Source organism: Mobula hypostoma, chromosome 28, assembly GCF_963921235.1.
Source record: "Mobula hypostoma chromosome 28, sMobHyp1.1, whole genome shotgun sequence".
NCBI lineage: Eukaryota > Metazoa > Chordata > Chondrichthyes > Myliobatiformes > Myliobatidae > Mobula > Mobula hypostoma.
In genome coordinates this window covers 10,566,649-10,581,559 of record NC_086124.1, presented here as the reverse complement: position 1 = coordinate 10,581,559, position 14,911 = coordinate 10,566,649, and positions in this window count along the sequence as shown.

Sequence of the window (14,911 nt, the reverse complement as noted above, 5' to 3'; positions counted from 1 at the left end):
CAAAGCGATTTGGATTCTCTCCGCCAACTTCCTTTGGACCTGTAGGTTTTTTACATGTTGGGCCAGTGTCCCACATAGGATCTCGTAGACCACATCAATCACAGCACATTCGCTGAAATTAGTTATTGCCATCTTTGATTTTGGAATGTGGGAGGAAACCAAAGCACCTGGAGGAAACCCAAGTGGTCATGGGGAGAATGTACAAACTCCTTATGGACACTGGCGGGAATTGAATCTAGGTTTCTGGTGCAATAGTGTTACACTAACCGCCACACTACCGTATTGCCCCAATTGTACCCCGGTCTGGCTTGGATTGTTTAACAGCACATACCAGGAATTGTTCACACGGTTTGCCAAAATGCACTCAGTGGCCATTTTATTAAGTACACTGCTCATTACTGCAAAAAATCTAATCAGCCGATCAATGTGGCAGCAACTCAATGCATAGAAGCATGCAGACATGGTCAAGAGGTTCGGTTGTTGTTCAGACCAAACATCAGAATAGGGAAAAAATGTCACCTAAGTGATTTTGACTGTGAAATGATTGTTGGTGCCAGATGGGGCGGTTTGAGTACCTCAGTCTCCTGGGATTTTCGACTTTAGGTTTTACAGAGAACTGTGTGAAAAAGCAAATATCATCCAGCGAGCAGCAGTTTATGGGTGAAAATGCCTTGTTAATGAGAGAGGTCAGAGGAGAATGGCCAGACTGGTTCAAGCTGACAGGAAGGTGACAGTAACTCAAATAACCACACATTACACCAGTGGTGTGCAGAAAAGCGTCTCTGAACACATCACATCAAACCTTGAAGTGGATGGGCTACAGCAGCAGAAGACCACAAGCATGTACTTAGTGGCCACTTTATTAGGTCAAGAGGTACCTAGTAAAATTTCCACCGAGGGCATGTAAAATTAACCCATTCTGCTCTCGGCAAATGCTCATCCAAGTTGGATTTACGGAGTACAGTTGGCAGACCAAACTCTGGTTGTTTTCACTGCTGTGTAAACTGGCATGCTAAGATCAAAGGCAGACTCCGGGCGAACTCGTACAACTGAAGTCAATAAACTCAGCTCTGATGGGTCGATGGGAGTGAGTTGCTTGAGACAGGCGAAGACAGGAAGTATGAGTGGGAGCTGTGAAGGACTGATCTGAGAATAGTTTCAGTGTTCTCAGCACAATATACAATGGGAGAATTTCCTTTCCTTTCTCCATCTGTGCAGCAGGCTGGGTGGAGCCTTGTGTTTTCTCATGTTATCAGTGACTCATGCTAGGTACTGGCCCCACAGCCAGAGGGAAAATACGTATCTGTGAGTGGTGACTGATAAGATAGACAAGGATCCACATTCAGACTGTGAATCGGTGACTGTATAGAACAGCACAAAGGACCTTTGCTCTCAGCCTTTCTGGGGTGCTGCTGACTCTCGTGAGTTCAAAGCTCCTGCTAACCCAAGAAGCACTTCCCTCCTGTCACCTCTCGGAAATGAACATAGGAACATAAGAAATAGGAGCAGGAGTCGGCCATCTGGCCCGTCGAGCCTGCTCCACCATTCAATAAGATCATGGCTGATCTGGGAAAATGCCACCTTTAATTTAATTGACAAGGGATTATGAATGTTACAGGTTAGACCAGTACTTATTTACTATCTGAGATCTTATCCAATGTTAGTCTAGAGGACAGTTAAAGACCCAAGTTCAAAGTACATTTATTATCAAAGAATGTATAAATTATAGAACCTTGAGATCCGTCTGCTGACAGGCAGCCACAAACCAAGAAACTCGAAAGAACCCAATAAAAAAACGAAAGACCAATACCCAATGCGCAGAGAAAGAGAAAAAAAACACAAATCATGCAAACAATAGAAATAAGCAACAGCATTCCGAACCAAAATGTGTCCGTAGACATGAATCCTGGAGCAGCTGGAGTAGGCCCAAAGCCTCGGTTTCAGTTCGTCCCACAGCGGAGCAAATTGCCGCGAAGCTTGGGTCTAGAGTCACCCGTAGGCTGGGCTGAGAAAGGTTGACAGGCTTCCTGGCCTGAAGTCCATCAGGCGTATAACTGCGTATCAGATTTCTGGTCCCTGGGCCCCAGTCCTCCCTTCTCTATCATGTGCATGTATGTTTATGGGTATGTTTTGGTGACAACTGCAAGAATCACAATGTGACAATTCCCCTATCTGTGTCCATTTTGTGCAGCACGGTAGCATAGCGGTTACCGTAATGCTTTACAGTGCCAGTGACCTGGGTTCTTTTCCTGCTGTTGACTGTAAGGAGTGTGTGTGTGTGTGTGTGTGTGTGTGTGTGTGTGTATTCTCCCCATGATCGTGTAGGTTTCCTCCGGGTGCTCTGGTTTCCTCCCACATTCCAAAAGCGTACAGGTTAGGGTTAGTGACTTGTGGGCATGCTATGTTGGCACCAGAAGCGTGGCGACTTTTGGGGGATGCCCCCAGCGCATCCTTGTACTGCGTTGGTTGTTGACACAAGCGACATATTTCACTAATTGTTTCAATGTACATAGACAAATAAAGAGCTAATCTTTGTACAGTACATTTAAAGCGGAGGGTGATAGCTTCTTGATTAGTAAGGGTGCCAAAGGTTATGGAGAGATGGCAGGTGAGTGGAGTTGAGAGGGCGAATAAATCAGTCATGATAGAATGGTGGAGCAGACTCGATGGGCCAAGTGGCCTAATTCAGCTCCGGTGTCTTGTGGTCTTCTTGTGGACAGTGCTCAGAGAAATGGCTTCTGTACGTCAAAAATAAGAGAAAGGAACAATTATTACCCCTCAACCATCAGGCCCTTGAACCAAAGGGGATAACTTCACTCAACTTCACTTGCCCCATCACTGAAATGTTCCCACAACAAATGGACTTGCTTTCAATGACTCTTTATCTCATGTTTTCAATATTTATTGTTTATTTATTATTATTATTATTTATTTCTTTCTCTTTCTTTTTGTATTTGCTCAGTTCTTTGTCTTTTGCACACTGATTGTCTATCCTTTTAGTGCAGTCTTTTATTGATTGATTCTATTATGCTAATTATTAAGTATGCGACAAGAAAATATATCACAGGTTGTATATGGAATCATTTGTAGTTTGATAATAAATTTACTTTGAATTTTAGCTTTAACCAGCTTTAGATTCTGGAAATATAAAATATTCAGTACAGTTCTGTGCAGAAGTCTCAGGCACGTATATATGGCTAGGGTGTCTAAGACTTCTGCACAGTACTGTAGTAATTTTATGTGTTGCACTGTGTTGCTGTCACAAAAAGAAAGTTTCATGACATAAGTGAATGATGATAAACCTGATTCTGTTATGGGTCTCTATTATGGACTGAGAGTGGGGAGGGGGCAGGGAGAGGGGAATCATGGTTGGGGAAAGGAGGTGGGAGTGGGAAGCACCAGAGAGCCATTCTGTAATGATCAATAAACGAATTGTTTGGAATCAAATGGCCTTGCCTGGTGTCTCAGGGCTGGGTGTGTCTGTACCCACACCACCCCCAGCCCCTGGCACTCTTTCACTCCCACCCGTCCCACACCCCTCCAGTGGCACTCCACCCTCGCCATTCCCAACATCCTTTGTTCTCACCAGACTTACAAACTTGCTCTCCTCTTCACATTGCCAAATAAAGTGCTATATATATATACACGTGTGTGTCTAAGACTGTATATCTAGTCAATCTTCAATGTTACCTCCTTCTCCAATAATGCTGATCAGCATTCAGTAACTCTACCTACTTTGATATTGCAAATAAGTGATAAATGATAAAGTGGTTATCCTCCAGAAAGACCACAACCTCATAGGGTTTGGATACTTGCGTGCCTCAATGATCTGGAGAGCTGTGTTGACTGGAGTCGGGGCTTTATGCCAAACAGGTCAAAGGGTAGAGGCCAGACTAAAAGTTGTCCTCTGGTCCTCTGGGTTCGGGGGCGCAGCTCAGGACTAACAACCCTGACTGATCAAAACAAAACTGTGATGGGAACAGCAATGAGGAATCCTTCTACATCAGAGTCCGACGGTATTCCTGGGTCTCCACCCTGGACTTGCGTGACTGACAGTAGTGAAAACCAAGAGGTTACTGACATGGAGAAGGAAGCCCTGAACACCGCCAGAGATGGAGGACCTTCATTGCTGCCCAAAACGCTGGCGGTGTAACGGGAGGTAAGGTGAGTGGCCATGACATAATCCAGAATTCAGAATCATAAGAAGTAGAGCATTCTCTGTTTCTGTCAAATTCTAGATGACGTCATGCATTCTGTTATTGTGGAATACTTCACTGAATTTATATTTCTTAATATTGTTAATGACCTATTAATCTAAGCTTTGAATAAACATAGGGACTGAAATCTGATCATGCTACTCTCTTCCCTTTAAACAGCTAATCAGGCAAACCGGTAACCTAATTGGGTGCATCACCCTCTGATGTGGGGGAGCATGGAACTACTGCCCCGGATCAAAGTAAACCGCAGAGTTGTAAAATTACTCAGTTCCATCATGGGCACCAGCCTCCAGAGTATCCAGGGCATCTTCAAGGAGCGATGCCTCAAAAAGGTGGTGTCCATCATTAGGGACCCCCATCACCCAGGACATGCCCTCTTCCCATTGCTACCATCAGGGAGGAGGTACAGGAGCCTGAAGACACACACTCAGTGATTCAGGAACAGCTTCTTCCCCTCTGCCGTCCGATTCCTGAATGGACATTGAACTCATGAACACTACCTCACTACATTTTTATTTCTATTTTTGCACTAATTATTTAATTTTATTTAACATATACATACTTACTGTAAACACGAGGAAATCTGCAGATGCTGGAATTTCAAGCAACACATATAAAAGTTGCTGGTGAACGCAGCAGGCCAGGCAGCATCCCTAGGAAGAGGTACAGTCGACGTTTCGGGCTGAGACCCTTCGTCAGGACTAACTGAAAGAAGAGCTAGTAAGAGATTTGGAAGAAGAGCTAGTAAGAGATTTCAAATCTCTTACTAGCTCTTCTTTCAGTTAGTCCTGACGAAGGGTCTCGGCCCGTAACATCGACTGTACCTCTTCCCAGAGATGCTGCCTGGCCTGCTGCGTTCACCTATACTTACTGTGGTTCAGTTATTTTCTTCCTGTTATGTATTGCATTGTACTGTTGCCATGAAGACAACAAATTTCACAATATATGCTGGTGATATTAAACCTGATTCTGAATCCTATCTGACATTATATCATTCCTATTATATCTGCTTATCTGCTTCTACATCTCTGACAGCCAGTAAATCTACTTAGTTTAACTTTAATTGTGTGTATGGGCGTGTGAGTCATTGCTTCGTAAGCTTGAGAAGGGTCTCAAAACTTAACCGTGCGCCTAGGATGCCTTGAAAGCCGTGGAAATCTCCGGGCTTGAAGTTGTCAGCTTAGGGGAGAAAGGCAAGGATGGGCAAGTTCTGGAATTGTAAACCTGCTCCCTTTTAAATTTCTTTTTGAGATTGTGTGCTCGTTAGTTACGGACAGGCCTCGACACTGTCTGGATTCCTGTGGGGACCATCCCTGGCCAAGATTTACACATCACGGCAATGGGGCATCTTCCGCATCCTGCCACCGGACATTGTCTAGGTCCTCCGTATCCAGTCGGTTCCCTTGCTGAATGAAGGGATGGGCTGGCCTATGTAAACACACACTTGGCAGCGAGACCAAGGCCATCTCAGGGAAAATGTTTTGACGCTGTAAGTAGCTGCAGGCAGGAATTTGCAGCTCACAGGGTAGTGGAAAGGACAACATCAACACTTACACAACAGAGAACTGGATCGCTACTTGAGCGAGAAAAATTCTGATGATCTTAGAGTAACTTAAATGGTCAGCAGAAAATCATAGCTTGAGTGTGCTCTGTGCTATACTGTTCGATGTTCTATGAATGAGAATCAAAATCAGGATTAATATCACCGGTGTATGTTATGAAATTTGTTGTTATGTGACAGCAGTACAATACAATACATAATAATAGACAAAAAACCGTGCATTACAGTAAGTAGGAATGTATTAAATAGCTGCATTAAATAAGTAGTGCCAAATATCACTGTGATGATTGTATGTTCTAGTATCAATTGTTTGGTGACAATGAAGTATAAAGTAGTGCAAAAATAAAAAAATTAAAAAGTAGTGAGGTTGTGTTCATGGGTCCAATGTCCATTCAGAAATCAGATGGCAGAGGGGAAGAAGCTGTTCCTGAATCATTGCGTGTGAGCCTTCAGGCTTCTGTACCTCCTTCCTGATGGTAGCAGTGACAACAGGGCATGTCCTGAGTGATGGGGGGGGGTGGTCCTTAATAATGGGTGTCACTTCTTGAGACATTGCTGCTTGAAGATGTCCAGGATACTACGGAGGCTAGCGTCCGTGATGGAGCTGACTGAGTTTACAACCTTCTGTAGCTTATTTTGATCCTGTGAAGTAGCCTAACAACCACCCCCCATACCAGATGGTGATGCAGCCGGTTAGAATGTTCTCCAGGGTACATCAGTAGAAATTTGTAAGTGTCTTTGGTGATGTACCAAATCTCCTCAAGCTCCTAATGAAATATAGTCGCTGCGGTGCATTTTTTTTATAGTGTTACGTACCCCATAACTGGGTTGCCAAACCAGCAGAAATGGATCACTCAGTTGGAGTCTGGATTACTAGAACTAAGAAAGTTTTATTAAAGAAACAAGCAACACAGTACTCTAATCAAAAGGATAATGAATGCAACAGTTCAGCAATGATAAACATACATGTACACAGAATTCAGATAACAGGATCAATCAAGCTCTATCGTTGTCTAGGGGTAAATGACCAGTTTCAAAGTGACGCAAAGTTCAGTTCAATTTAGTTCAGTTCAGTTCGCAGTAATCGCTGCCGTGGGAGATGGACAGTGTGGGGGAAGGAGAGAGAGAGCAAAACGAATGAATATTCAAGGCTTCCACACAGACCTTCGCAGTCAGTTTTCAGGCGAGTCCTTTGTGATGTCATCTGAGGTCACCGACCGTGACCCCTCCGTTTCCAGATACGATCGTTTCCCTGCGGTGAACCTGGCACCCAGGCAAGGGTGGACACACACCAGGTTCCCGCCGATCGTGCCTTTCCACCCTGTGCGTCCATGGCCTGGTCCCGCAACCGGCCTTCCAAAACTTCCCACCGACTTGTGAGAGACGCACCGCTTCCAGGGTCTCGTTACCTCGGGTGTCGTGTGTGTCCTGCCTTAGCGAACCTGTCCCTTTTTATCCCCCTGCTGGGGTATCGCCTGTCCATCACTTCAAACAGTTCGGGGTTCAAAGGGGGAGCCGATCTTGACAGCTCTCCTTCCCCTTCATTAACATCTCCAAATGCTGCTCCATTGTTTTCCTTATCTCTCTCTCTCCTGAAGACAGGTGGCAGATCAACTGCTGATCCCACTAGTGCCAGCACAGGCCAGCAAACATCTTAATCTATGTGTATTCTCGTCACAGTAGCTTCATTGATGTGTTGGTCCCAGGATAGATCCTTAGAGATATTGACACCTAGGAGCTTGAAGTTGCTCACTCTCTCTACTGCTGATCCGTCTACGAGGACTCATGTGAGTTCCCTCATCTTACCCTTTCTGAAGTCAACAATCAGATTTCAATAGGTTCAATAGGTACATTTAATGTCAGAGAAATGTATACAATATACATCCCGAAATGCTTTTCCTTCACAGTAAGATTTTTGTTCTTCCTGACTTTAATTGCAAGGTTGTTGTTGCGACACCACTTGACCAGCTGATTCGTCTTGCTCCTGTATGCCTTCTTATCATCATCTGAAATTCTGGCAAAAATAGTTGTGTCCACAGCAAACCTGTATAGTTATAGATCTATAAATTTATAGGTTTATGAATTTGGTTGTTTGGATTACACAGGGAATTTGTTCAGTTCAGAATGGCTGAATGGCTTCATTCTTTCTTATAGTTGTTCCTTGGTTTTATGATTCTGGTTTAATTACTCTGAATAAATCCACACCCAGGAACTAGAGGATGAACCTTCTTTGGTGAGGATACGTGGAGGATGAAGATCACGTGGGAATGGAAGATAAAATATCTCAGTCTGTTTCCCGAGGAGACTGAGGTCCTTTAACACCTGTCGGACGATGCTGAGGATGTTCTACGAGTCCGTGGTGGCCAGTGCTATCATGTTTGCTGTTGTGTGCTGGGGCAGCAGGCTGAGGGTAGCAGACACCAGCAGAATCAACAAACTCATTCATAAGGCCAGTGATGTTGTGGGGATGGAACTGGACTCTCTCACGGTGGTGTCTGAAAAGGGGATGCTGTCCAAGTTGCATGCCATCTTGGACAATGTCTCCCATCCACTACATAATGTACTGGTTGGGCACAGGAGTACATTCAGCCAGAGACTCATTCCACCGAGATGCAACACAGAGCGTCATAGGAAGTCATTCCTGCCTGTGGCCATCAAACTTTACAACTCCTCCCTTGGAGGGTCAGACACCCTGAGCCAACAGGCTGGTCCTGGACTTATTTCCATCTGGCATAATTTACATATTATTATTTAATTATTTATGGTTTTATATCGCTATATTTATACTCGATTCTTGGTTGGTGCAACTGTAATGAAACCCAGTTTCCCTCGGGATCAATAAAGTACGACTATGACTATCAAAGAAATCATGACTTTGATCTACAAACGAGAGAAAGTGCTGAGCCTACAAAGGTCGGGCTGTGTAAACAGGAATGCAAGGGGATTATCAGGCTCCTATACATTCACCCCGAGAAGGGCAATCATCTTCAACCTCTGATTTGGAAAGGTGGAGAGTGGAGGCTGAGGATAAGAGGAAGGCTCTGTATATTTGCCTCATTTAATTTCCAAAAGACAGTGTCATCCGTCAAAAAGACTGATTTAATGATAGTGCTGGCGATATATGGTGGCGCTCACACACAACTACTGGATATTCTACACAATATTCTTCTTTAGAACTATGATTGTTCACTGAGTCTGTTGTATTTCTTTATGCTACTGGGAATGCCTGCAAGAAAATGAATCTCAGGGCAGTATTGTAATGTTGAATCATGTTTGCAGGTCTGGCGAGTGAGACAGAAAACATTGACTGTGAATAAGTATATTAACCATTTATTTACAAACAGTAAAAATTCGACCAAACATTCACGTTCCCCAAGTTACAGAAACTACAAAGCTGAATATTCAACAAATATACTCATTTAAAAGTGCACGCAGAGCATACCTTCCCAGTGGTTATGCACACCACTTGACCCTAAACAAAGGGAGAGAGGGCAAGCTGTTTTATACCCGGGATGGTTGAAACTGGACACCAGGTGGCTAACCAATGGGAAAAGCAGGTGGAGTTTTAAACTAACCAATCAAGACAAAGCAACTATTGACAGGCATAATAAGCCACGCCCCCCACAGGACAAGAATATGATGACGCATACATACTTCCATAAAAAATTTTCTTTGATCTTTGAACTTTGAAGAGTGTTGTTCCCCACATTATAAGGCAAAAGGTATGGACCTTTGAGATAATCTCAAGTTTGAATACTAGAAAACCAATTATAAATTCTATGGATAATTGGTTGTTAGAAGTGTCTCATATTTTTAATCATAAGCTCTGGGTATGTTCTCCTTTCAGTTGTACCCTGCAAGTATTTTAGATATTGTGCAAAATGTTGCTCAAACATTGAAGGAAAATTATGATTGGTGGTAAGTATGGACCATAAAACCATAAGATATAGGAGCAGAACTAGGCCATCCGGCCCAAAGAGACTACTCCACCATATCATCATGGCCGATCCATTTCCCTCTCAGCCTTCTCCCCGTGTCCCTTCACACCCCGACTAATCAAGGATCTGTCAACTTCTGCCTTCAGTACACCCAATAACTTCGATTCCACAGCCACCTGTGGCAACGAATTCCACAGATTCACCACTCTCTGGCTAGAGAAATTCCTCCTCATCTCCGTTCTAAATGGACATCCCTCTATTCTGAGACTGTCCTCTGGTCTTAGACTCCCCCTACCACAGGAAACATCCTCTCTAAATCCACTCTATCGAGGCCTTTCAACATTCAGTGGACTTCAAAGAGATCACCCCCTCCCCATTCTTCTAAATTCCAGTGAGTACAGGCCCAGAACCTTCAAACGTTCCTCATATTCTGAGATCATTTCATGAACTTCCTTTGAACCATCTCTAACGTCCCTACATCCTTAGATAAGGGGCCCAAAACAGCTCACAATACTCCAAGAGAGGCCTCACAAAGTGTGCCTAATAAAGCCTCAACATTACATCCTCGCTCTTATATTCTAGTCCTCTTGAAATTAATATGGGGGGGATGACAGAGGTAGGTTTATTTACACAGTGCTGCCAAGGATCCTGGTAGAGGCAGATACATTAGGGTCATTTAAGAGACTTAGATAGACACATGGGTGATTGAAAAATTCAGGGCTATGTGGGAAGAGAAAAGCAGGTTAAAAGGTTGGCACAGCATTGTGGGACGAATGGCCTGTACTGCCCTATGTTCTAACCCTAAACGTTAAATAAACTCTGTAACCAAATTATCTTTGCTGATGTTCAAAGTTCAAAGTTGAACGTACACTTATTGTCAAAATTCGTGTGAAGTATACAACCCCGAGATTCGTTTTCCCACAGACAGCCATGAAACAAGGAAAACCGTGGAACCTGTTCAAAGGAAAATGTCGAACCCCCCCCCCAACTTGCAAAAAAAACCCAAATAACTCACGCAAACAGCAACAAGAATGAACGAGCAGAAACACGGAATATAAAAACACAAAGTCGAAAGAGTCCAACCGAACTACAGTCCAATTCACAAACTGCTGAACCAGAACTTCAGTGGCGTCAAGGGAGGGAGAGAGAGAGAGAGACCATCTGAATGCTGGGGGTTTCCCTCGGGAACTACCTCTGGTAAATAATTACCAGATGTAGATGGAGAAATTATTCCACAGAGTAATGTCATTTCTCTTGATCCTATATTAAGGATCCTATACTAAGTATTGTGGCGCGTGGCCAAGTGGTTAAGGCGTCGGTCTAGTGATCTGAAGGTCGCCAGTTCGAGCCTCAGCTGAGGCAGCATGTTGTGTCCTTGAGCAAGGCACTTAACCACACAGTTCTCTGCGGCGACACTGGTGCCAAGCTGTATCGGCCCTAGTGCCCTTCCCTCGGACAACATCGGTGGCGTGGAGAGGGGAGACTTGCAGCATGGGCAACTGCCGGTCTTCCATACAACCTTGCCCAGGCCTGTGCCCTGGAAACCTTCCAAGGCGCAAATCCATGGTCTCACGAGACTAACGGATGCCTATTTATATGAAGTAGTAAAAAGACGAAAACAGAATATGTGTACACTGAAGGAAATAGAAGTGATGAGGTTCTGATGAAAGATTTATTTATTTATTGAGGTACAGCATGGAATAGGCCCCCCGGTCCTCTGAGCCGTGCCACCCAGCACTTCCCGATTTAACCCTAGCCTAATCACGGAATAATTTACAATGACCAATTAACCTACCAACCAGTACGTCTTTGGACTGAGGGAGGAAACCCACGTGGTCACGGGGAGAACATACCAACCGCTGACAGGTAGAGGCAGGAATTGGACCCTGGTCACCTGTAGTCCAAAGAGTTACCCTAACTGCTACACCACAGTGCTGCCAACATAGATAATTAATTCTGTTTCTGTCTCCTCAGGCGCTGTTTGACTTATTGGATATTTCTAGTTCTTTTTTCCCGCAGTTGTTTCACAGGATTATGTTGATTTCCACCTTTGCTCTCTCTTTCTCTCTCTGTTGATTGCCAGGAAGATTACATCTGGTAGACTCAATCAAAAAATCAATTGAAAAGGGAGTAAATGGTAAACACCCACATGACTGATATCAAGATTCCTTTCAAAGTTTTACCGTAATTTCGTTGTCAGCATTCAGGAGGTTACTTAAGAAATAAACAGTAATAAATGAGGTACAGAATGTGACGTCCACAACGAAATGGAAGTGTGCACAGCAAATTAATTGCCTGTAAAAGGTTGGCAGCTTTCACAAACAGCTGTTTCTCAGAGAATGCACACCTTGTGGATGAAAATGTAGATGGGAGGGTAAATAAATTTAGATTTTAGATTTTAGATTATGAGGACACGTAGTCCCCTTTTATTGTCATTTAGTAATTTGTGGATGATACCAAGATTAGTGGAGTTCTGGATAGTTTAGAAGACTGGCAAAGGATACAGCGAGATATAGTTCAGTTGCAGATATGGGCAGAGCAATGGCAGATGGAGTTTAATCCAGATAAATGTGAGGTGTTACACCATGCAGGGTAAATGCAAGGAGACAAGGTTAAGGTCCTTAAGTGTTGCTGAGCAGAAGGATCTTGGGATCCAAGTTCATAACCCCTTGAAAGTGGCTACACAGGTCGATAAGGTGGTTAAGAAGGCTTATGGGGTGCTTGGTCTTGCTAGTTGAGGCACTGGGCTCAAAAGTCAGTAGGTTAAGCTGCAATTAAAACTCTGGTGAGGTCACATCTGGAATATTGTGTACTGTTCTGGTCACCCCACTATAGGAATGATGTTGAAGCTTTGGAGAAGGTGCAGAAGGGGTTTACTAGGATGCTGCCTGGTTTAGAGGGCGTGTGCTATCACGGGAGGCGGATAAACTTGGGTTGTTTTCTCTGGAGCACCAGAGGCAAAGAGGAGATCTGATTTGATAGAGGTTCATAGGATTATGAGAGGCATAGATCGAGTGGACAGAGAGTATCTGTTTCCAAGGATGGAAATGTCTAACACCAGAGGGCATGTGTTGAAGGTGAAGGGGGTAGGTTCAAAGGGAATGTGAGGGGTAAGTTTTTTTACTCAGAGAGTGGTGGATGCCTGGTATGGTGGTAGGGGCAAATACATTAGAGGCTTTTAAGAGTCATTTGGATAGGCACGTGGATGTAAGGAAGATGGAGGGATATGGACATTGTGTTGGTAGGAGGGATTAGTTTTCGGGGGTTTTCCATTTGCTTTTAACCGGTTCAGCATAACGTTGTGGGGCGAATGGCCTGTTCCTGTGCTGTACTGTTCTATGTTCTATGTTTATTTTCACTTGTATTACTTACTGACTATCTGTCACACCGCTGGTGCTTAGGACAACAATGAAGGTCCTCCATCTTTGTCTGTCCTCGGCCATCTTCTCTGTTGTGCCCCAGGTGTGGCTCAGAGTCCTCACTTCTGCCTCTGCGGTACAGCGCCAAGTCGTCTTTGGTCTCCTGCGCTTCTCCTGCCCTTTAGGGGTCCAGTGAGGTGCTGGCTTGATGACGGAGATGCCCTTCACTTGTATTAGTTGGGAAAGATTTGTGAAGGGTACAGGTTGGGTGTGTGGGAGTTTAATGGTGGGAGCCTGATATGAGACAGCAGGAATGATAACAGAGGTCTCATCTTCATGGAGGGGGTGTGGGTCTGAGGTTACTGGGCAAAGGGGTGTTGAGGAGCATCCCACAATCTAAGGGAAGCTTTACATTTGCTTGTTATTCTGAATAGCTTTACCATAAACTTGTGCAACTATTTAGCAGAAAAGAACATAACTATCGTTTTACAATTGGGTACATCACTGGCTCAGGTATGTCATAATTACTGACATACAGTACAGTGCAATCCCAGCACATCCTTGGGTGTGTGGGTTTGTCAACGTGGAGCGGAGGGCGAGTTTATAAATCTGGCAGGAGCAAAGGTTGTTGGGAATGGCGAGGGTGGAGCGCTGCAGGAGGGGTGTGGAATAGGTGGCAGAGAAGGAGTGCCAGGGGCAGAGGGGGGTGGCACGGGAACAGACATAGCCAGTCCAGAGACAGCAGACAAGGTCATTTGATTCCAAACAATAGGTTTATTGATCATCAGAGTTGCTGGTGAACGCAGCAGGCCAGGCAGCATCTCTAGGAAGAGGTACAGTCGACATTTTGGGCTGAGACCCTTCGTCAGGACTCACTGAAAGAAGAAATCTTTTACTAGCTCTTCCTTCAGTTAGTCCTGACGAAGGGTGTTGGCCTGAAACGTCGACTGTACCTCTTCCTAGAGATGCTGCCTGGCCTGCTGCGTTCACCAGCAACTTTGATGTGTGTTGCTTGAATTTCCAGCATCTGCAGAATTCCTTGTGTTTGAGGTTTACTGATCATTACAGAATGTCTCTCTGGTGCTTCCTGCTCCCTCCCCTCTCCCTTCCCCCTTTCCCAACCATGATTCCCCTCTCCCTGCCCCCTTCCCACTCTCCGTCCACAATAGAGACCCAGATCAGAATCAGGTTTATCATCACTCACACTTGTCATGAAATTTGTTTATTTTGCGGCAGCAGTTCAGTGCGATACATAAACTTAATACAGTACTGTGCAAAAGTCTTAGGCACCCTACCTATATGTGTGTGTGCCTAAGACTTGAACAGTACTATATGCTGTGAAATCTGGCGTTTCGCACAGCAGTAGAGTGTGATATGTAAAAATTGCTAAAAATTACATTAAAAATTTAGATAAATAGTGCAAGAAGAGGGCAAAGTAGTGAGGTGGCTTTAATGGGCTCATGGACTGTTCAGAAATTTGATAGCAGAGGGGAAGGAGCTATTCCTAAAACTTTGAGAGGGCATCTTCAGGCTCCTGTACCTCCCCCTTTCTTTTTGGTAGTGATGAGAAGAGGGCATGTCCTGAATGGTGAGGGTCCTTAATGAGGGACGCTGCCTTCTTGAGTCATTGCCTTTTGAAGATGTCCATGACGATGGGGAGGGCTAGTACCCATGGTGGAGCGGACTGAGTTTACAACCCTCTAAGGTTTTCTCTGATCTTGTGAACTGATACCTCCATAGCAGACGCCAATGCAACCAGTCAGAATGTTCTTTTATTTATTTATTTATTTGGACTAGGCTCTTCCAGCTCTTCACTTGTTTATGCCTGCTTTTCGT